Source organism: Triturus cristatus, chromosome 3_1 (assembly GCF_964204655.1).
Source record: "Triturus cristatus chromosome 3_1, aTriCri1.1, whole genome shotgun sequence".
Lineage (NCBI taxonomy): Eukaryota > Metazoa > Chordata > Amphibia > Caudata > Salamandridae > Triturus > Triturus cristatus.
The window spans coordinates 193,455,040-193,477,756 of NC_140583.1; the positions used below are offsets into that span (position 1 = coordinate 193,455,040).

At 47.9% G+C, this 22,717-nt stretch overlaps 1 long non-coding RNA gene across 3 annotated transcripts in view; it reads right to left on the bottom strand.

The window, feature by feature from the left end:
- Positions 1-1,692: 1,692 nt before the first annotated feature.
- The window catches only part of LOC146859907 (uncharacterized), a 100,977-nt gene continuing 79,952 nt past the window's right edge, over positions 1,693-22,717 (bottom strand). For 2 of the 3 annotated variants that reach the window (XR_014978734.1, XR_014978733.1), the window contains exon 2: positions 1,693-1,923. This is a non-coding gene — a long non-coding RNA (uncharacterized LOC146859907). Of the gene's footprint in view, positions 1,924-3,175; positions 3,554-22,717 lie in introns of those variants that run through there. The other variant, XR_014978735.1, reaches the window with a different exon arrangement.

Sequence of the window (22,717 nt, forward strand, 5' to 3'; positions counted from 1 at the left end):
AGTGGCACATTTCTTTTTTGCTTGCCCAGCACATAGGGTTGCTAGGAGGATCTGGCTAAAGCCACTATGTAAGAATATGGGTGTTAGATGCCACGCATCGGCCTTGCGGATACTTACCACCGATACCTCTTCGATTGCCATAGTCTGTGGAGTCGCAAAATTTTTGGGCAACGCTTGGCGCTCCCGCATGAGGTGCTGTAAAACCCATTCTGAACTACTTAGTAGTTCTGAACCACTTGTTAGTTAAGAGTATTTTGTTAGGATGCTCATCATGTTGGCTTGCAACTGTGCTTACCCTTAATGGTCTAATGCCAATTGTGTTTTATCAATCTTTTGTTCTGAATTTTATACTGTATTGTGTTATTAACTGCTCTTTTATGATGAACCTCATCGAATAAAGAATATTTGATATTTGATATTGCATGAGCAAGGTTGCATTGTCCAATCACTTCTGTACTATTGAAGCATTCAAATTATTTGATTCAACTATTGTTACATATGCTTATGGAAAATATCTCACTGCTGTATTCTTTTTTTTAACTTTGCAATAAAGTTTATGTTAAAAAAAGAACCTCCTCTTCTCTTGTAATAGGCGAGAAGCTGAAGCACTGTTTTTCAATTAACCAACCTACTGTGGGGAAACCTTCTCAGCGCCGGGATACCCTCACGGCCGATCGTGCCCTTTATAAATTACACATAACATAACATCTGCCTGTTTCTTCACACTGAGCCTTAGCATGTTTTAATCTGCCTTACATTAAACTGATTCTAATATCTTTTGAAACAAATCACTAACTGCTTTTGTGTGTTTCATTTCACATTAGATTCCATTTTTGTTTTTTATGTTTATTACCTCTTTCATATAAGGAAAGATGATTCCATGAATGTAGGTGGTTTAGAGGAAGTTGATGTTCTGAGTATGTATTATAAGGCACAAAATGCCGCCTGACGTACATATAACACACACACTGTACTATAACACACCTGTAATGACTTCATAAAGGAACTCCGCCTTTGACCTAGGTATTCCACATTGTCACAGAACTCCTTGGTAACTTCGGTCATTTAAATTTTTGGCAGGGAGTATGCTTCTGCCTGTGCTATGTCAGCCATTAAAGGCCCGCCTACTTGTTAGAGACGACCCTTACCTGCTACCTCGGGCTATAACTTGGATAGAGGGCCTTTAACGGTCAATATAGCCATCAACAGTGGGACAGAATGCTAAATTATTTCATATCAAAATATTAGAATGTTGAGACCTTCACTGAAGACAGTTGAGTGGAAGAGAGTCAATATCGGCCGGTGTAGACTTTTTGATCCCACATTCTGTTTGGGTTTCTTCATGTTTAATTTTCAACATTCCCTTTGTGGGTACAGAATTCCCTACAAGCACCCTAGATCTTCTGCCTTGGGCATATAGGTTAAAGTTCATCTTCCTCCGGTATAGACCTATAAAGCAGACTGTAATCCGGTAGTATATAATAGCTTAATTTGATTTTACACAGCAATTAATAAAATAAAAAAATAATATAGAATGCACTTTTTAAAATGTATACATTTCTTTGATCCTTTGAAAAATACCATATTTAGATAATGCTAGTGCATATCCCTGTTTTAGCCACAGGTGAGAAAACTCTAAAAAAAAAAATCGAGATGTTTGAAGGCACAAGAAAATGAAATGGAGAGAAGCGATACAGCAGTTTTTTTTTATTTTTCTGTGATGAACAGGACAGGAGGAAGATCATTACTTTTTCGAAGTGGATCCGTTCGCTCAGTGCTGAACCTTTGTGACAAATGGTGTAACAAATGACGTGATGCGAAGGGGAAGAGTTGCCAAATGACGTGTAGCGAAGGGAAAGAGTTGCAGCATGATTACGGAACAGCCAATGACATTCAGCAGGGCGGCTGGGCTTTACATCCTGCCTGTGGAAACAGAATGGACAAACGTTTGAGCTTAGCCAATCACAGAACATCTCACTACTGAATTTCAAGATGCGACTAGTACTAGAACATCCCCGTTCGCTAACCTTTCCAATGTGAAGTTTGCACATCACTGGTTTGCGAACGAAGACTGTACGTGAGGCCTGCTGTTAATGATTTGCCATTTTTAACAAATGCAATTCGAAATCATTATTTAACAATTATTTAAATATTTTCAGCTACTGATTACTTTAAATATTCCATATTTTTAATTTATTTCCGACAAGTGCAACCCTGCCTTCTTACCGGCTGAATTTTTATTCCATCCATCATCAGACAACTTATGTTTCATACAACATGTTTCCAAGTACCATAAATAACTGGTGATACTATGACTCAATGTACTGATGATCTATGTACTGAGTTTGTAAGGAGGGAAGGCTGATTTTGCCAAACTGAAGACCTGTCAATCTCATCAGAAGTCAGTGGTGAGCATAGAGTGGAGCAGCAGGGGCTCGTAGAAGGGGTGAAACAACAGCGAGGCCTCATTAACATGCAAATGGTCTTTTAAAAACCTGTGAAGCGCTCGGGTGCGGCTGTGTGTCTGCCCGGGAAGCTGTCTCATCCCGGGCTGCCACACACGAGGGGGGGGGGGGGGGGGGGGAGGGGCTGGAGCCCTTCGAGTCCAATGGGTGTTGTGCGCCTGGTGAGCATTAACTCATTGGGCGCTCCTGCCAATCACTAATGAACATGTTAATGTTTGTAAATCCTTCCAGCCCCTTCCCCTATTATTCAGACAAATCGTCTATAATTTTAACATAAAGTCTGCATGTAAATGTGTCTTGCCTCCCAGGAGCCCAATCGGTGTTTTATGGCCCTTAACCCAATGATAAACTTTCTATTGTAGGTAAATGTGAGCCTTTGTATTTTACAGTAAGACGTAAACAATATGGAATCTCCTGAAGAGTAGTTCTTGCTGAAACTGAACAGAATAGAGCATCGTGTTAAACAGTAAGGGGCTGATAGAAAGTTTAAATAGTTATTTAATTACTCTAGAATCACACTCTAAGGCAAAATTAAACATCTTGCATAATGTGTTTTGTATGCCAAATTTCCGTCTGTTTCCAGCCCTTCCCTGGATTCCTATGCCGTCCACAGCTACAGGCCAGTTTGCTGTTTTTTTAAAATTCTTTTCTATCGGCCTATTGAATCCAGTATGCAATTAAATCTATGACCCACATCCTATATTTCTTACCAGAACTTCTTCTTTTACTCCTATAATTCCCGAGCTGCCGAACGCTACATGTCCCGCCTCTTCGAGAGCGCTTCCTGCTCCTGCGCCTGGGCTTCCTACTGGCCTTCCTACTGCCCCCCCTACGGGCCCTTCTGCCGGTCTTTAGGGTGCACATGGCTGTACCGTTTCTGCTTTCAATGATGTTTCTTGGCCCGGGGTAGGGATTGATGCTGCTTGCAGGGTCCACACAGTGCTTATGTGAACTAGTTGCCCTGCTGTGCCTGGTCCAGCTCACGCAGCCGTGACTCAGCTGCTACGCAGATAATCTGCCATTGTGATGTCTCCAGCTGACGAGGGGCTTGGTGACGTATCCTACCCATAAATGGAAATGAAACCTGGCCTGTAATCAGTCACGTGATTTACGACACTAAGACAAGGGCTGCAACGACGGGGCTTTGAGTAGACTTTAAACCGATTCGTCATTTCACAGGTAGAATGTCCATTTCAACAGTAATACATGAAATTTCATTCAAATATTTGTGGCATATCGCTTTGGATATCGATTTAAACATTTCCAGTGAAAACATAAATGTTGCTTTGAACCGAAAAGTGTCAAATTAAATCCAAAAAAAGACACTGCTGAACATCAATACCCAGTTCCCAGATACAACTGGAATCAAGTGAAATTCCATGTGGCGGTTCATCACATGTCCACAAAGGTTCATTCCAAACACCGGGACAAGTCAAACCAATTGAAGCTGAATGCGTTGAAATTATATCAAAGTTAACATTGATTCTAATTTTGTTAATCAGATGGCAGTTCAAGGGAAGGGTTCTGTAGTTATTACTTATTTTGAAGTATTTCCTCTAACCTTGTCAAAGTTCAGTATATTTATTTCATTCAAGGCCAAAAATTAGCACACTTTGTTTTCTGATGTGCATTTTCTGTATTGAAGTTAGCTAAAACATTAAATGAATCAGAGGAAATTAACTGATTCCATTAATTTCTTTATTCATTCCAATCAATATATGGACTCTACTGTTCAATGGCGCAGGAGGAACTTAGACCCTGGAGACCCAAAACAGTAGGAGGCGGCAGATCTGAAAGCGAAGTAATGCAAGGGCAGTGACAGCAGCAGGCCTTTCACGTGGAGCAGGGAAGCCAGTGATAATTGTTGAAAGGATACTTTATTATGGGAAGGTTTTCGTTTACTGTATGTGGGCTTTGGGGGTTGTGTTTGACAATGTAGGGAAAGCCCGGGCTGTAGTCAGAATAGATACAAGATCAAATATCAACTGGTCATTATAGAGATGAGGGTTTCAGGTAAACCCAGAGGTGTGACTCCTCATCAGCACCAGTACTGGATGGAAGGAGTGCTAGTTTCTGGGGATCTCCATCTCCATGGAAGAGGATCACCCACACAGCTGCTGAACGGAATGACAGTCAGTGTGGCAGCATCCAGTGTGGGGTGTGTCCTATTCCTTTCACATTAAACACAATTAAGGGCAAGTTCAATGTAGAAGACTCAAGGCCAGTGGTGGATACTGCACAGAGGCATGAGAGCCAGGGCCACACAAGCCGAGGAGGGAGGACAAGGAGAAAGTTAGCAGAATAGTTTGCTTATGCCCTGCTGCTGAGCCGTTTAGCAGGAATGCAGCAGAGTAGCGAAAGCACACCCATCATGCAAAAAAAGAGCACTTTCAATTTTGAAAGGCACATGCACTATGGGTATGGAGGGGAGAAAGCCACTACATTACTAACACTTTTACCAGACCCCACGAATAACTGTCTCTTTGGCCCAGAGAGATACCTTAAGGAGGTGCCGGGTTTCATGCCCAATGAACTGCTTTGCTTAAAGGCCATGTTTGAAGCGCTAAGGAATGGCTATGTGCAGCGCTATGCTTAAGTGCCATGTTTGAAGCGCTAATGAATTGCCCTGTGCAGCGCTTTGCGTAAATGCTGTGATTGACGATCTCAGGAATTGCCAGGTGCAGCGCTTGGAGCTAATGCCATGTTTGACGTTTTAAGGAACTGCCAAATCTATTTCTAATGAAATGCCTTGATCCTAATGTTGATCTAGATAAAGCTGATTGGTTCTATTCAACCTACTGGTGTGGTGTCAATTATTGCTTGTGTTCCCTGTCTCAGTGGATGTGTGTGCTGTATGGTCACTTTACACGTAAGCCTTTGGGTGCCTACCTGCTCGCGCCACGCTACCCCCATGGGGCCTGGTGACCCCCGGTCCTATATTGTTGGCCAGCAGTGGGATAAGGACCTGTGACTATACAGCACCCTCCAGTGAGACGGTGGGTGCCGCAATTAGATGCCTATTGTGTATTGTATTGCCGCATTAATTGACCCCCACTGTCTAGACTGAGTGTGTGGAGTCCTGGTTAGCCCAACACTGTTACTCACATCCTAGTATTTTTTTTGCCTTGATGTCTGGGTCCCCACCTGTCACAATGGAGTTCCAGTTAGCCGACCTTGAGGGGTATACAGTAAGGCAGCTGAGAGAATTCGGGCCGGGGATGGGGGTGCCTGGGGTGCGGAGAGCCAAAGGACCGGAACTCCGTGCAGCCTTGAGGGCATGGGTAGAGACCCACCCAGAGGGTAGAGGGGATGGGGGACAGGAGGGGCAGGGTGCACCTCAGGAGGAGAGCCCGCAGGAGGAGCTAGACCTGCTCAATGTTGATGTTTCTGAAAACTTGCCACCAGGGAGACGTTGCGGGGCAAGCAGTAGTGCAGGGTCTAGGAGGAGTGCGTCGCCAGAGGAGTATGTGGACAGGAGGGAGGAAAGGCAGTTGAAGTGGGAGCTGGCTAAGCTAGAACACAAAAGGGAAAATAGACGATTAGCGATGGAGGAGAAGAAGCTGGCGCACGAGCTTCAGCTTAAAGAGTTGGAGCTGCGAGCTCTACAGTTGAATGCGTCAGGTAATGATAATGGTGGCAGCGTACCAAATAAATCAATCAATCAATCAATCACGATATTTGTAAAGCGCGCTACTCACCCAGAAGGGTCTCAAGGCGCTGGGGGGGAGGGGTACATTACTGCTCGAACAGCCAGGTCTTGAGCTGCTTCCTGAAGGAGAGATGGTCTTGGGTTAGCCGAAGGTGGATGGGGAGGGAATTCCAAGTCTTGGCTGCCAGGTAGGAGAAGGATCTTCCTCCGGCGGTGGCTCTGCGGATGCGTGGTACGGTGGCGAGGGCGTGGCTGGTCGATCGTAGCTGGCGAGTGGGCGTGTAGAAGGTCATGCGGTCGTTGAGGTACTTGGGGCCCAGGTTGTGGAGGGCCTTGTGTGCATGGGTGAGGAGTCTGAACGCTATTCTCTTGCTGACAGGGAGCCAGTGCAGGTCTCTCAGGTGTCCGGTGATGTGGTTTTGTCGGGGGATGTCCAGAATGAGTCAGGCGGAGGCGTTCTGGATGCGTTGGAGTCTTTTTTGAAGTTTGGCAGTGGTTCCGGCGTAGAGGGTGTTCCCGTAGTCCAGACGGCTGGCAACAAGTGCCTGGGTAACGGTCTTCCTGGTTTCTTTGGGGATCCATCTGAAGATCTTACGGAGCATGCGCAGGGTGTTGAAGCATGATGAGGAGACGGCGTTGACTTGTCTGGTCATCGAGAGGGAGGAGTCCAGGATGAAGCCCAGGTTGCGCGCGTGGTCCGTTGGTTTGGGAGTGGTGCCCAGGGCAGGGGGCCACCAGGAATCGTCCCAGGCGGAGGGGGATGAACCCAGGATGAGGACTTCCGTCTTGTCTGAGTTCAGTTTCAGGCAGCTGTTCTTCATCCACTCGGCGACGTCTTTCATCCCTTCGTGTAGGCTGGCTCTGGCGGTGGCGGGGTCGTTGGTGAGGGAGAGGATCAGTTGGGTGTCGTCGGCGTAGGAGATGATGTTGAGGTTGTGTTGGCGTACGATGGCTGTGAGGGGGCTCATGTAGATGTTGAAGAGGGTTGGGCTGAGTGATGATCCTTGTGGTACGCCGCAGATGACTTCGGTGGCCTCGGATCTGAACGGGGGGAGGCGGGCTCTCTGGGTTCTTCCGGCGAGGAACGAGATGATCCACTCCAGTGCCTTCTCTCGGATTCCGATGTTGCTGAGGCGCTGCACTAGGGTGCGGTGGCAGACCGTGTCGAACGCAGCAGAGAGGTCCAGGAGGATGAGGGCCGCTGTTTCCCCGTTGTCGATCAGGGATCTGATGTCGTCGGTTGCTGCGATCAGGGCGGTCTCGGTGCTGTGGTTGGCCCAGAACCCGGATTGCGAGGGGTCGAGGGATCCGTTCGTCTCGAGGAAGGCGGCGAGCTGTCTGTTGACGGTCTTCTCGATGACTTTGGCAGGAAATGGAAGGAGCGAAATGGGACGGTAGTTCTTGAGGTCAGTGGGGTCCGCCGTTGGTTTCTTCAGGAGGGTGCTAAGCTCGGCGTGCTTCCAGCTCTCCGGGAAGGTGGCGGTGTGGAAGGAGGTGTTGATGATGTCCCGGAGGTGAGGTGCGATGATGGCGTCGGCCTTGTTGAAGACGTGGTGGGGGCAGGGGTCGGTGGGGGATCCGGAGTGGATGGTGTTCATCGTGTGGGTGGTGTCTTCGGTGCTGATCGGGGTCCAGTTGCCGAGGGTGGTGGTGGCGGGCGTTGGTTTGGTGGTAGGGTGCGTGGTCTGTGCGTTGAAGCTGTTGTGTATGTCGGCGATCTTGCGGTAGAAGAACGAGGCGAGTGAGTTGCAGAGGTCTTGCGAGGGAGTGATGTCGTTGTTTCCGGCACTGGGGTTGGAGAACTCTTTAATGATGCTGAAGAGTTCCTTGCTGTCGTGGGTGTTGTTGTCCAGTCGTTCTTTGAGTGCTGTTTTCTTGGTGGCGCGGATCAGCTGATGGTGTTTGCGGGTGGTGTGCTTGAGGGTGGTCCTGTTGTCTGTGGTCTGGTCGAGCCGCCAGGCTTTCTCGAGGGTGCGGCAGTTCTTCTTGGAGTCCTTGAGTTTGTCAGTGAACCAGGGGGTTTTCTTGCTGCCGGGTCTGCTGGGAGGGTTCTTTAGTGGTGCGAGGTCATCGGCGCAGGCGGTCAGCCACTTGGTGAGGTTGCTGGCGGCTTCGTTGGGGTCCGTTGTGCTGGTGGGAGGGTTCTGGCTGAGGGAGGCGGTGAGCTGCTCGGCGGTGATCTTGCTCCAGCTCCGGTGAGGAACCTGTTGCGGGTGGTGGTGGTTCGGGGTTCTTCTGTAGCTGAAGTGGACGCAGCTGTGGTCAGTCCAGTGGAGTCCGGTGGAGTGGCTGAAGGATATGTGCTTGCTGGATGAGAAGACGGGGTCAAGCGCGTGGCCGGCGTAGTGGGTGGGGGTGTTCACCAGTTGCTTTAGTCCGAGGTTGGCGAGGTTGTCCAGAAGGGTGGTGGTGTTTCTGTCATTGTTGTTTTCCAGGTGGAAGTTGAGGTCCCCTAGGAGGATGTAGTCAACGGAGGGAAGGGCGTGCGGGCTGATGGAAGTCTGCGAAGTCTTCGCTGAATTGTGTGCGTGGTCCAGGGGGTCTGTAGATGAGGGTGCCTCCGAGGGTGGTTTTGGGGTCGGTGTGTATCTGGAAGTGGAGGTGTTTGGTGGCGGTGAAGGTTTCGTCGGAGTTGGTCGAGATGCGGATGGTGTTCTTGTGTACGATGGCGATGCCTCCTCCCGTCTGGTTGACGCGGTCCCTCCGGGTGATCTTGTAACCGTCCGGGATGGCTATGGCGATGTCGGGCGCTGAGGAGGCGTTCATCCAGGTTTCAGTGAGGAAGGCGACGTCTGGTACTGTTGCGTCGAGCAGGTTCCAGAGTTCGATGGCGTTCCTGTGGACGGAGCGGGTGTTGAGCAGGATGCACTTGAGGTGGTTGTTGCTGGTGCTCGGCTTGGCGGGTGCGGTGCAGGTCCGGAGGCAGGTGAATTTGCAGGCTTGGCAGGTGAAGGGTCCGTGGGTGCGTCTCGGGGTGGCTCGGTAGCAGGTAGGGTTCCGGCCGGTGTTGAGTGCGATGAGGGTGGCGGCGTCGTAGGTCTGTCGTATTGGCTGGCTTTCTCGGGGGCCAGGGGGTCTGGCGCTGGGCGGCGCGGATGGGCGCAGATGAGCTTGCCTTAGGCGTGCCTTCGGCGCGCCAGCGGCGTGCCCGCTGCGCGCAGCCGCTGCGCGGCCACTGCGCGGCCTCCATATGAGGGGGAGAGGGAGGGAGGAGCAGCTGGGAGGTGGGAGCGGGGCGGCCAATGGGAAACAAGGGGGCGGGGACGCAGCAGCGGGAAAAGAGCAGCGGGGGACACGGAGGCAACGGGACAGAGGAGAGGGGGTCCTAAGGAAAAATAACGGGCTCAGTGGGTACAGAAGGAAAAAGGTGGCAGGGGCAGTGGGCACAAACACAATCAAGGGTACAGCACGGAACAAAGGGCACAGTGGTCACAGAAGGCAAAAGGTGGCAGGGGCACAAACAAAATCAAGGGTACAGCACGGAACAAAGGGCGCAGTGGTCACAGAAGGCAAAAGGTGGCAGGGGCAGTGGGCACAAACAAAATCAAGGGTACAGCACGGAACAAAGGGCAAAGTGGTCACAGAAGGCAAAAGGTGGCAGGGGCACAAACGAAATCAAGGGTACAGCACGGAACAAAGGGCGCAGTGGTCACAGAAGGCAAAAGGTGGCAGGGGCAGTGGGCACAAACAAAATCAAGGGTGCAGCGCGGAAAAACGGGCACAGTGGTCACAGAAGGCAAGGGGGCCCAGGTAGAGAAGCAGCAGTCAGGACACAGTGCTTACGAGCGGCAGCGAGCAGGAGCACACAGGGGACTGCGTGGCGGTGAGGGGTGCGACCTACCTGGTGGCAGGGTCAAAGGTCGCTCTCTCTACCGCTGCGCGGCCTCCATATGAGGGGGAGAGGGAGGGAGGAGCAGCTGGGAGGTGGGAGCGGGGCAGCCATTGGGAAACAAGGGGGCGGGGCCGCAGGGACGCAGCGGCGGGAAAAGAGCAGCGGGGGACACGGAGGCAACGGGACAGAGGAGAGGGGGTCCTAAGGAAAAATAACGGGCTCAGTGGGTACAGAAGGAAAAAGGTGGCAGGGGCAGTGGGTACAAACACAATCAAGGGTACAGCACGGAACAAAGGGCACAGGCTCAACAGGAGCCAAAATTTTATCTACCTAAGGATGTGATTGCCAGTTACACGGTGGGGGATGACATCGCCAAGTGGCTGGAGGCGTATGAGGTGGCCTTGACAGCCCATGGGGTACCTGAAAGCAACTGGGGGTGTGTGGCCTGTATCACTACATACCTCCTTTTGTCAGGGACACACTTTTGTACCTAGCAAAGGCGGATCAGGTCAGGTATGCCCCCATGAAAGAGGCGCTACTTAAAAAGTTTGGCCTCAACCCTGAAAGGTATCGGCAGAAGTTCCGTGGCAGCCATAAGCTGTCCACGCAGAATTGGGTGGATTTTTTTGATTATGCCTGTAAGGCTCTAGATGGTTGGGTGCGTGGCAGCGAGGTGCATGATTACGAGGGCTTGTACGATCTGGTTTTGAGAGCGCACCTCTTGGATAAGTGTTTTCAGGAGCTGCGCCAACATCTGGTCGACCGCAAGTTGACTGATCCCCGTGAGCTTGCGGAGGAGGCGGACATTTGGGTTAGCACCCGGGTGTCTCACAAGGGCCCCGGGGGAGATGGCCCGAAAGGCGGACAGGGTTTCCCCCAGAAGAAAGAGGGGGGAAATAAAAAGGTGGAGTTCTCACGAGGCCCACAAACTAGACAGTTTGGGAAAGGAGTAGGGACCCCACCTCAGTCCAATTCCCCAAAGCCCACTTACCCTGACAAGAGTCAGCAGCCAAGGATTGTGCGGTGCTATGAATGTAGGGAGATTGGACACTACAAGGGCGATCCTAAGTGTCGCAAGAGACCCCCAGCCCCAACGGGCGGAAAGAGCCTCGGGGTGGCTAGTGTAGCACTTGAGGTGGAGCTGCCCCTATATAGGAAAGGGGAGTGGACAGGCCTGACCCTGGTTTCATTCGGGGATAGAGAGATGGTCCCAGTGGTGTCCCTACCCCAGAACACTGCTAAGTACCAGCAGAGGGTGAGAGTTAACGGGGAGGAGGTGGAGGCTCTGAGGGACACAGGTGCCAGCATGACCACCGTAGTGAGGCAGCTGGTGTCCCCTGAGCAGGTGATCCCTGAGGAGTTCCATCCGGTCGTGTTGGCTGACGGCAGTGTGAGTCACTATCCAGTGGCTCAAGTTCCCTTTGAGTGGGGAGGAGTGAAAGGCCTATTGAGAGTTGCGGTGAGCCCTGCCTTGCCTGTGGGGTGCTTACTAGGGAACGATCTAGAGCACACCGACTGGAAAGACGTGGAATTTCGAGCCCACACTAAGATGCTGGGGTTACCAGGATGGACTTGCGTAGTCACAAGGTCCATGGCTGCCCGGCATGGAACTCAACCCGGCCAGGTACCAGAAACAGGTGCCTTACTTTGCAAAACCAGATTGTTTTGAGACAGATAACTTTCTTTCTCCACAATATCTTTTGGGCCATTCCCTGTGGCAGGCACTTGGCCCACCCACACATGCGAGGCACTGTTTTACTTGAGACTTGGGGAAACTCTGGGCCACAGAAAATTTGTGGCTGCCTCCAGATTCCAAGACCATTCCTCACAGAAATGCAAGGAAAATGTGTTTTTATAAGCAAATGTTTGAGCTTGCAGGGGATTCAGAATAAACAAACCTGGCGAGAGCCACGCATGTCCCCCAACCCTGGACTCCCCAGGGTGTCTGGTTTTAAAAAATGTGCTGGTTTGGCAAGTTTCCCTAGTTGCTGCATGAGCTTGGGCCCAAAAACCACAGCTACCCACTTTGCAAAAATAGCATAATTTTTCAGTGAAAAAATGTGATGTGTCTATGTTGTGTTTGGCACCCTTTCGTGTTACAGGCACTTGAGCTACCAACAAAAGTGAGGGACCTTTTTTCTTAAGCGACTTTGGGGAATGCTGGTTATTAGTAAATGTGTGGCTGCGTGAAGGCAGCAGGACATTTTCTCACAGAAATCAAGGACATATTTTCTTTTACGCAAAGTTTGAGTTTTGCAGGAGACTCTGGATAAAAAAAGCCGGATGAGAGCCATGAGTCACCTCACCCTGGACTCCCCTGGCTGTCTACTTTTCAAAAATGAGCTGGTTTGACAGGTTTCCCTGGGTGCCGTCTGAGCTAGAGTTCCAAATCCTGTGCTACCCACATTGGAAAAAAGGATCAGTTTTCAGTGAACATGGGATGAGTCGATGTTGTGTTTTGGGCTGTTCCTGTTGCGGGCATTAGGCCTTCCCACACAAGTGAGGCACCATTAATATAAAGACTTGAGGGAATGCCGGGTGATTGGAGGTCTGTGGCTCCTGCAGATTCCAGAACTTTCTATCCCAGAAATGTGAGGAAAATGTGTATTTTTTAGTCAACGTTTAAGGTTTTCAAGGGATTTTGGGTAAAAAAATGTGAAACCCACACAAGTAAGCCCACCCTGGATACCCCTAGGTGTCTAGTTTTCAAAATATACAAGTTGGCTACACAAGTGAGGTACCATTTTTATTGGAAGACTTGTGGGTACATATAATACTAGAACAATTGTTATTTACTAATGGATTTCAATGTATTTATGCTTCCAAAGTAAGCCAGTGTATAAACAAAATTACATTTAGAAAATTACCCTCTACATCACGGGTACTCATAGTACGGCCCGCGGGCCGCCTGAGGCCCGGCAAGCCTCCCTTGGCGGCCCGCGGACCTTGCAGACATCGTACCCGTGGTTAAAAAAAAATTAAAATAATGAGTGCACCAGCGCAACTCTGTCTCTGCTCTGTGGGGGCCGGGCGGTTCCAGGGATAGTCAGAGTGGAGCTGCGGGGCCTCAGAAGAGGTGAAAAACAACAATTGACAAGCAAATGGTCTTTTAAAGACCTGTGAAGTGCTCGGGTGCGGCTGTTGGTGTGCCCTGGAAGCTGCGTCAGCATGACAGAGGATGACAAAGGGAGGTAGAGGGAGGGAGACAGAGGGAGAGGGAGGGAAGGAAAAGGAGGGAGGGACAAGGAGGGAGGTAGAGGGAGGGAGACGGAGGGAAAGGGAGGGAGGGAAAAGGAGGGAGGAACAGGGAGACAGAGGGAGGGAGCCAAAAGGGGTTGAGACAGAGGGAGAGGGAGACAGAGGGAGGGAGCCAAAGGGAGGGAGACAGAGGGAGGGAGACAGAGGGAGAGAGTGTGACAGAGGGAGGGAAAGGGAGGGGGAGGGAGAGAGAGAGAGGGTGACAGGGAGGGAAAGGGAGGGGGAGGGAGAGAGGGTGACAGAGGGAGGGAAAGGGAGGGGGAGGGAGAGAGAGAGAGGGTGACAGGGAGGGAAAGGGAGGGGGAGGGAGAGAGGGTGACAGAGGGAGGGAAAGGGAGGGGGAGAGAGAGAGAGGGTGACAGAGGGAGGGCAAGGGAGGGGGAGGGGAGAGAGAGAGAGAGAGGGAAAGGGAGGGGGAGGGAAAGGGAGGGAGAGAGAGAGAGAGGGTGACAGAGGGAGGAAAAGGGAGGGGGAGGGGAGAGAGAGAGAGAGAGGGAAAGGGAGCGGGAGGGAAAGGGAGGGAGAGAGAGAGGGTGACAGAGGGAGGGAAAGGGAGGGGGAGGGAGAGGGTGACAGAGGGAGGGAGGGCGGGGGAGGGAGAGAGTGAGAGAGAGAGGGTGACAGGGAGGGAAAGGGAGAGGGAGGGAGAGAGGCTGTCAGAGGGAGGGAAAGGGAGGGGGAGGGAGAGAGAGAGGGTGACAGAGGGAGGGAAAGGGAGGGGGAGGGAGAGAGAGAGAGAGGGTGACAGAGGGAGGGAAAGGGAGGGGGAGGGAGAGAGAGAGGGTGACAGAGGGAGGGAGAGGAGAGGGAGGGAAAGTGAGAGAGAGAGAGGGAGGGAAAGAGAGAGAGAGAGTGTGTATATGTGTGTATATATATATATATATATTCACTGAAAAAACCATACCGCAATCCTCTGCTGATGCTAATACTGTATTTAGACACTTATTTGCCCATGTCTTCTTCCATACATTTTTAGCTATACATATATTACAAATATTTTTTTTTCATAAAGACACATATGTCATCAGCAGAAGATTGCGGTCGCGTGAGTTATAGTTGCCTGCACTAACTATAACGGGGGAATTTCATTGGTTTTTTATCAGTAAAATTTCCGCTAACTATAACATGTGTGAAACCTATGGTTTTTTCAGTGAATTTGCAAGGTTTTTTAAATGCTAATTCCTAACTATAACGTGTGTGAAACCTATGGTTTTTTCAGTGAATTTGTACGGTTTTTTAAATGCTAAGTTACTTTACGCCATTCGTGGCGTGCGCGCCCACTTAACGCAGTTCGTTCGTATATATATCGGGTCTGGAGGCTCAGTGGACGTAGGCGTCCGCTGCAGGGACCTGTGTTCAACCTCGTGGTCAGTTTTTTTGTGGCTCTAGCCCCGCCCCCTCCCCCACTGACCCCGCCCCCACCAGTGCGGCCCTCGGCCACAAACCACACTGTAAATTTGACCCCCGAGAGAAAGTTTGTGAGTACCCATGCTCTACATCATACACTGGTATGGGTACGCACATATTCAGATATGTACAAATATCCACTGCTCCTAAACTCCATATCTGGTCTCTGGTTCAGAAATACATTGATCACTTTGCTATATCACTATATGAATTGATCTATACTTGGTACTCCATGAAAAACCATTGTATGGTGCAGCTCAGTTGTTGGCTCTGCGAACATTTGGTTCTTGGAGACCTTATAAACCCTATGGGCTTGATTCACAAAGGTAAACTGAGACAAAAGTCTACCTTTATGACTTTCAGTATTTACAAAGGGCATTTATAAGAAGTAAAGTTAGATGTCTGGCCCAGTTTAGCTAAAGTTTTGGTCTTAAACTTAAGAGCAAATGTTAAACTGAGATAAAGTCTAACTTTACTACTCATAAAGTTAGACATTGGTCTCAGTATACATTTGTGAATCAGGCCCTATATGTACTCGCAACAAGTTGCGTCTAGTAAATATAATGGCATATTGTAGGATAGTGTCCCTTTTTGCCTGGTGGCTCCCCACTTTTTGCCTAAATGTTGCTGTGCTATGACTGAGTTGCCCTGGGTTCCTGCAAACTAGGTACCCAGGACCTATGCTCTTTTCCTAAACTGTACTATTGCAAAACCCAATCGGCACATGTAAGTCCCATGTAAAAGGTACCACAGGTACCAAGGTCACTGTGACCAGGGAAGACCTCTAAGGCCTGCAGCACTAATTGTGCCACCCATAGCAGCCTATACCTTTACACACAGAAACTGCCATTGCAGGCTGCGTGTTTTGGTGCAGATCAAAATGAAGAGTCAACAAGACACACATCCCTGTGTGCCATGTCTACAGCCACTGCCCTGGCATAGGTAGGCCACCCCTATCGCTTGGTGCACTATACCAGTGGTATGAGCCCTGTAGCCCTACAGTGACTAAGTCCATTCTCAGACATAAGTGCAGTAATGTCATAAAGACTATTTGGGATGGGAGTTTGTCATTACAAACTCCACAGCACCATAATGGCTTTACTGAAACCTGGGAAGGTTGATATCAAACTTCTCAGCACATTAAAACCACACAGATGCCAGTGTGGGATTTAATGTAAAATGCACTCAGAGGGCATCTTAGAGATGTCCCCTGAAAAATGACCTAACTCTAGTGTCTTGGATGAGTAGCTGCTCGTCAGCTGCCACCACCAGACATGTTTCTGGACCACTGGGTCGAGAGTCTGCTGCTCTCGCGGTCCTGAAACAAAGCACAGCCTGGGACGAGGTGCCAAGCCTCCTCACCCAGGATGGGCAGGGGCAGGGTCTACGAAGGTGAAGCTTCAAAGGCATGCCACCTTTGTGAGCTACCCCAGACATTTGCTGCTCCCACTCCTGGCCTCCATTGGTTCTGACCCCCACTTTGGATGGGAGAATTGGCAGGAACACCAAGTTAGGCGGAGAGGTGTGCCCACCTTGCTAACTCAACCCATCAGGTGGGGAGAGGCGAGGTGAAGCACAACTCTCAGTCCCCACCATCTTGCAGATGTGGGGACCCAGCCAACCAGAGTGAGGCTTTTGCCCCCGTCTATTGGAGGGTGGCATAATAGGGGGTGTACCAACCCCAAGGAAGGGACCAATTGGTCCCGACTTATAGCTACCTGTAACACCCCTAAATTTAGTATTTAGGGTCAATCCTCAACCCTGCCTCCTCAGACCAGAGCCGAGAAGAAACCAGAAGAAGTACCAAACCGCCGTGCGGAGAAAGGAAGAGGACACCTACTGACTTGGCCCCGGCCCTTCCCGCCTGTCCCGACCTCAGACTCCTCCAGTAGAACCTCGGTGTGTCCTGCAGCTAGCAGTCCTTAAAACCTCAGAGAACCTGAACTGCCTTCGTGAACCAAAAGACTATGGGCCACATGCATCAAGCAAAATACTGCTTGCAAACTGGCCTATTTACAGAGTCTGCCACTTTGGGAATGGTATTTTGCCATTTGGGATGCATTAACCCAAAAGCAATTCGTGAAATAGGCAATCGCAAATTTAGCAATTACCGATTTTGCGAATGCAGTTAAGGAATCGCAAATTGCGAATCCCTAAATGCGATGCATTATGCATTCACAAATTGCGTATTTGCAATTCGGAATTGCAAATTACCATCAACTTCAAGTTCTTGTATTGGCCATTGGGCCCTACAGTGCTGACCTCAACCCCAGAAGCTTTTGTTTTCCCAAATCCCCACAGTCCCCAAGCCCACGACTGTGCTTAGCCCATTGGGTAACGTGTGGTCCCTGCACTCTGCACCCGGCCGTCTATATGCTGCTGGTGGTATGACTCAAGTGCCCATTTGACTGAATCCTACCCACGGACCCGTGAACCCAGTTCGGTTTACCCAGGACTAAGTGTGTATTGTGAGTAATACTGCAAACCTGCACTGATATTGTAAAACTCATTACTACCTTTTCTCTCTCCTAGGAAATGTAGCAGCCTAGTATCCAGAGATACCTGGCTGTGTAAGAAAAGTAATTCCAACTATTTGCAAGAACAAAGTAATTGCTCTGTAAACAAACCATTGCATTCTACTGCATTTCAACTGTATTCATTGCCATTATTCATGCAAAGTACTACAACTTACCTGCATCAGGCCTGGCTTGGTTCTAGAAAATAAAAGATAACTAAATAAAAAATGCTTTTATACAAACCAATTGTTCGAAGTTCAATCTTTGAGTGTGTGGCATCATTTCTTGCCTGAGTGTGTACAGCAAATGCTTAGCACCACCCGCTGATAAAGCCTTACTGCTCGCCCACACTATGAAAAATAGAGAGTAAGGTATTGTCTACCTTTACCTCTGCCTACACTTTGGGGTTCCACTGGACTCTGTGCACACTATACCTTACTTTGGCACAGTATATACAGAGCCAGCTTCCTACATATATTGATTTTGTATATCGCCTATCGTGATAAAAAGTTACATATGAAAATGTTGTCATAAATGCCAGCTTTTTCCTACTCATTTTCAATATTTCTTTATTTCAACAGTTATTTTCTTTAGGAAAACCTTCAGGGAAGTGGGTGTGTGAGTAGCTGTATTGGTGAGTGAGTGGCTGAGTGAGTGAATGTATGTGGGACTGAGTGGCTGTCTGAGTAGGTGTACAGATAAGTGAGTGTTTGTGTAAGTGGCTGTATCGGTGAATGAGTGGATGTGAGAGTTGCTCTATAGATGAGTGGATGTGTGAGTGGTTGTATGGGCTTTGTTAGTGGATGTATGAGTGGTTGTGTTGGTGTGTGAGTGGATCTGAGGATTATGTCATCAGTGATGTTATTTGAGATGTAATTTGTGATGTTATCAGTGATGTCACTGACCATGTCATGAGTGATATAATATGTGAGCTCAAATGAAGTACATTACAGGGGTAAAATATTGTTAGCTCCAGTGACCATAACAGCCACAAACTATTGATAAGTTACTGGCACATGACCTTGGGTGGTACCTGATTTGAAAATACAGAGCAGTCCATGTGGTACAACTTATTTTTCAGGAATCATGGTCTGATGATTTCAGAGGCAGCAAGCAGCGCGCTTTTCTCAAAATAAATTTTTTGATTTTTTTTCAAATGTGTACGTCTCTTTAAAAAACCAGGGCTGTTTTAAAAAAATGATTTCCATTGTAAAAACATATTCAGAGATGGTGATTGAGCCTCTTGCAGGCGATCACTGCCATTAACAGGAGGCAGTTGCAAAATACAACCTCCCTAATTAATTGTAATTAGGCAGGTAGTTTTATAACCTCTTGTAATTTAAGATGAGACGACTTAGTACATAGGTCGTATCTCAAATAGCATCCCAGTTCACAAACCTGTCAGTGTGAAATTTGCACATCCCTGGTGTGCGAACAAAGATTGCACAATAGGCCTGTAGTTACTAATTTGGCAAATGAAATTCGAAAACATCCTTATTTAAAAAAAACAATTATATAATTTCAATTTCTGTTTACTCAAAATATTCCATATTTTTATTTGCTATTTCTGACAAGTGCAACCCTGCCTTCTTACCGGCTGAAATGTTATTTCATCCATCATCAGATCATACCTTGTGTTTCATATCACATTTTTGCTGTTTCCAAGTACCGTAAATAACTGGTGTTACTATGACTCAGTTTACTGGTGCTCTATGTACTGATTTTGTAAGGAGGGAAGGTCGATTTTTCCAAACTGAAGACCTGTCAATCTCATCAGAAGTCAGTGGTGAACAGTAACTCATTGAGCTCTCCTGCCAATTACTAGTGAACATGTTAATGTTTGTAAATCTTCACAGTCCATTCCCCTATTTCTTAGACAAATCAGCTAGAAATTAACAAAGTCCGTATGTAAATGTATCTTGCCTTCCACGAGCCCAATCGATGTTTTATGACTCTTAACTCAATGATAAACTTTTTCTATTTTGGAGAAATGTGAGCCTTTGTATTTTAGAGTAAGACAATAGGCAATGCCATACTCCAGAAGAGCAGTAGTTCTTGCTGAAACTGAACAGAACGGAGCATCATGGTAAACAGCAAGGGGCTGATTGAAAGAGTTTAAATAGTAATTTAATGACTCTAGATTCACACTCCAGGAGCAAAATAAAGCATTTTAAATAATGTGTTTTGTATGCCAAATCTCGTCTCTTGCCAGTTCTTCACTGGATTCCCAAGCCATCCAGCATCTACAGGGCAGTTTAATGTTTATGCTTTTTGTTGGACAATTTTGAGTCTAGTATGTAATCAATTTTATGACCCACATCTTATATTTCTTACCAAATTTTCTTCTATTCCTCCTATCATACCAGCGCAAATGAAGGCCACATGATCCAGTTCTTCGAGAGCGCTTCCTGTTCCTGGTCCTGGATCTCCTACTGGCCCTTCCGCCGCGCCTTGAGTTGCACATGGTTCTACCTTTTCTCATTTTAATGATGTTTCTTGGCCCGGGGTAAGGATGATGCTTCGAGGATCCACACAGTGCTTATGTGAACTAGTGGCCCTGCTGTGCCTGGTCCAGCTCACACAGCCGTGACTCAGCTGCTATGCAGATAATCTGCCATTGTGATGTCTCCAGCCGATGAGGGGCTTGGTGACGTTTCCTACCCATAAATGGAAATGAATCCTGCCCAGCAACGAGTCAGGTGACCAAGACAAGGACTGCAACAATGGGGCTTTGAGTAGCCTTTAAACAGATTTGTCATTTGAACAGGTAATACATGAAATCTCATTCAAATATCTGTGGCATATTGGTTTGGATGTTGAATTAAACACTCCCAGTGAAAAAATAAGAAATGCTGCTTAGTACCGAAGAGTGTTAAATCAAAAGAAACCGCTGAACATGAATACCCAGTCCCCAGATGCAACTGAAATCTATTGAAATTCTATCTGGCAGTTTCATCACATGTACAACATTTTCATTCTAAACACCGGGACAAGTCAAACCAATTGAAGCTGAATGTTTTGAAATGTATATTAAAGTTACAGTTTATTCTATTATTTAAAAAAGATGGCAGTTCAAGGAAAGGGTTCTGTGGTTAGAATTACTTATTTTAAAGTCTTTCCTCTTACCTTGTCCAAGTTCTTTATCTATATTTCATTCAAGGCCAAAAATGAGCACACTTTGGGGAATATGTACTAGGAAGTGGCGGAGCGTGTCGTTAGCCTTCTTGGCTTAATGACACGCTCCACCACTTCTGAAAAGCAAGGCTGCACCATATTTACAAGAATGTGGTGCAGCCTCACGTTTCCCCCTGCGATGGCGCTAACGCAGGCACCCTTGCACCAGAATGCGCAGGGGACGATTGTTTATGTGTGGGAAGGTGTCCCTTCCTGCACATAAACAATCCTAAAATGCAATTCTGTCACTTTCATGTGTGCTGTTCCATGCAGCACACATGAAAGTGACAAAATGGAATTTTTTCAAAAGGTTTGTTTATGTACAGGAAGGGACACCTTCCTGCATAAACAAACCATGGCATTTTGCTTTTTCCATGTGTGCTGCATAAGGCAGCACACATGGAAAAAACAATAACGAGGACAAATAATGCATTTTTCCTCATTTCGCCAACTTAAGACCAGGGTTTTCCTGGTCTTCCTTTTGGCGCTGCCTCCAATGTACACCACCCTTGTATAAAGGGGACAGCGTCAAATACAATGGGTGTTGTGGTAGAACGCCCACCACAACACCCACTGCACGCCCTTTTCACGCTAACCATAGCATGAAAGGGTCCCTTAAGTACAAGGCAGCGTTAAGCCACGTTAAGTGTCTTGTACATAAGTCACAGCCCCTATCGCCACCACAAAGTCCGTAAAAATTATGTTGTGGTGGCGATAGGATGTTGGACATATGCCCCTTTGTTTATTGATAGATCTCTGATGTGCATTTTCTGTATTGAAGTTGGCCAAAACATTAAATGAATCAGAGGAAATGAAGTGATTCCATTCATTTCTTTATTCATTCAAATCAATATATGGACTGTACTATTCAATGGCGCATGAGGAACTCTGACTCCTTACTTGATCTAGACCCTGGTGACTTCAAACATACACTAGCCAATGACGGTAGATATGAAAGCGAAGTAATGCAAGGGCATTTAAAGCAGGACTTTTACGTTGGTCAGAGAAGCCAGTAAGAATTATTGAAAGGATAATTTATTATAGGAAGGTTTTAGTTTACCGTATGTGTGCTTTGGGGGTTTTGTTTGACAATTTGTGGAAAGCCTGGGCTGTAGTCAGAATAGATACAAGATCAAATATCAGCTGGTCATTTTTCTTTCTAACAAATATATGAGAATTGCAGGTAAACCCAGAGGTGTGACTCTTCATCAGCACTAGTACTGTATGGAAGGAGTGCTATTTTCTGGGGATCTACATCTCCATGGAAGAGGAGTATCTACACAGCTGCTGAACTGAATGACAGTCAGTGTGGCAGCATCCAGTGTGGGGTGTGTCCTATTCCTTTCACATTTAACACAATTAAGGGCAAGTTCAATTTAGAAGACTCAAGGCCAGTGGTGGATACTGCACAGAGGCATGAGAGCCGGGCCACACAAGCCGAAGAGGGAGGAAAAGGAGGAAGTTAGCAGAATGATTTGCTGATGCCCTGCTGCTGAGCAGTCTAGCAGGAATGCAGCAGAGTAGCGGATGGAGGGGAGAAATCCACTGCAATACTAACTCTTTTACCAGAGCTCAGGGTGAAAAACAGCGTGCCCCTATCTCTAGCCGAAACTCAGATTAGCCCCACTCATGCATCTATTATCATTCACTGTGCCTTGCATTGCTTCATAAAATTAGTGGCGAAGATGAGGGAATGGGCAGGACAGTGAGTATGCTGTGGCCATTACTGCCTGTGCCAGGCCCTTTTCATAACAACCTCTTACACAGAGTAGCCTAAGGCTTATCCACTATGATTTGATTGCATATCAGTGTGCTTGTTCTCAGACCTCAGACTGGTTTCTCTTTTGGTCCCTTCCCAGTCGCAGACACTTGGCCCACCCACACAAGTGAGGAACCAGTTTTCTCTGGAGACTTGGAGGAGCGCTGGATCATAGGAATTTTGTTGCTGTCTGCAGATTCCAGGACTTTTCCTCACAGAAACGCAAGGAAAATGTGTTTTTTATAGGCAAAGTTTGAGTTTGCAGGGGATTCTGGATTAACAAACCTAGTGAGAACCACATAAGTCACTCCACCCTAGACTCCCTAGGGTGTCTAGTTTCCAAAATTGAGGTGGTTTGGTAGTTTTTCCCAGGTGCCGGCTGAGCAGGGGAACAAAATCCATAGCTATCCACATTGCAAAATTCACTTATTTTTATACTACAACCTGTGTGATGTCCATCTGTAGTGTTGTCACTGTGTTACTGTATGTGTTCACAAATGCTTAACCCACTGCCTCTGAGATATGCCTGCCTGCTTGTGCCAAGCTACCAAGGAGGTGAGCAGAGGTTATTTTAGGAGAGTACCCCCTTACCCTGACTAGAGGCAAGGGTCCCTATTTGGTCAAGGGTACCTACCTCTGCAAATTAGAGACCCTCGA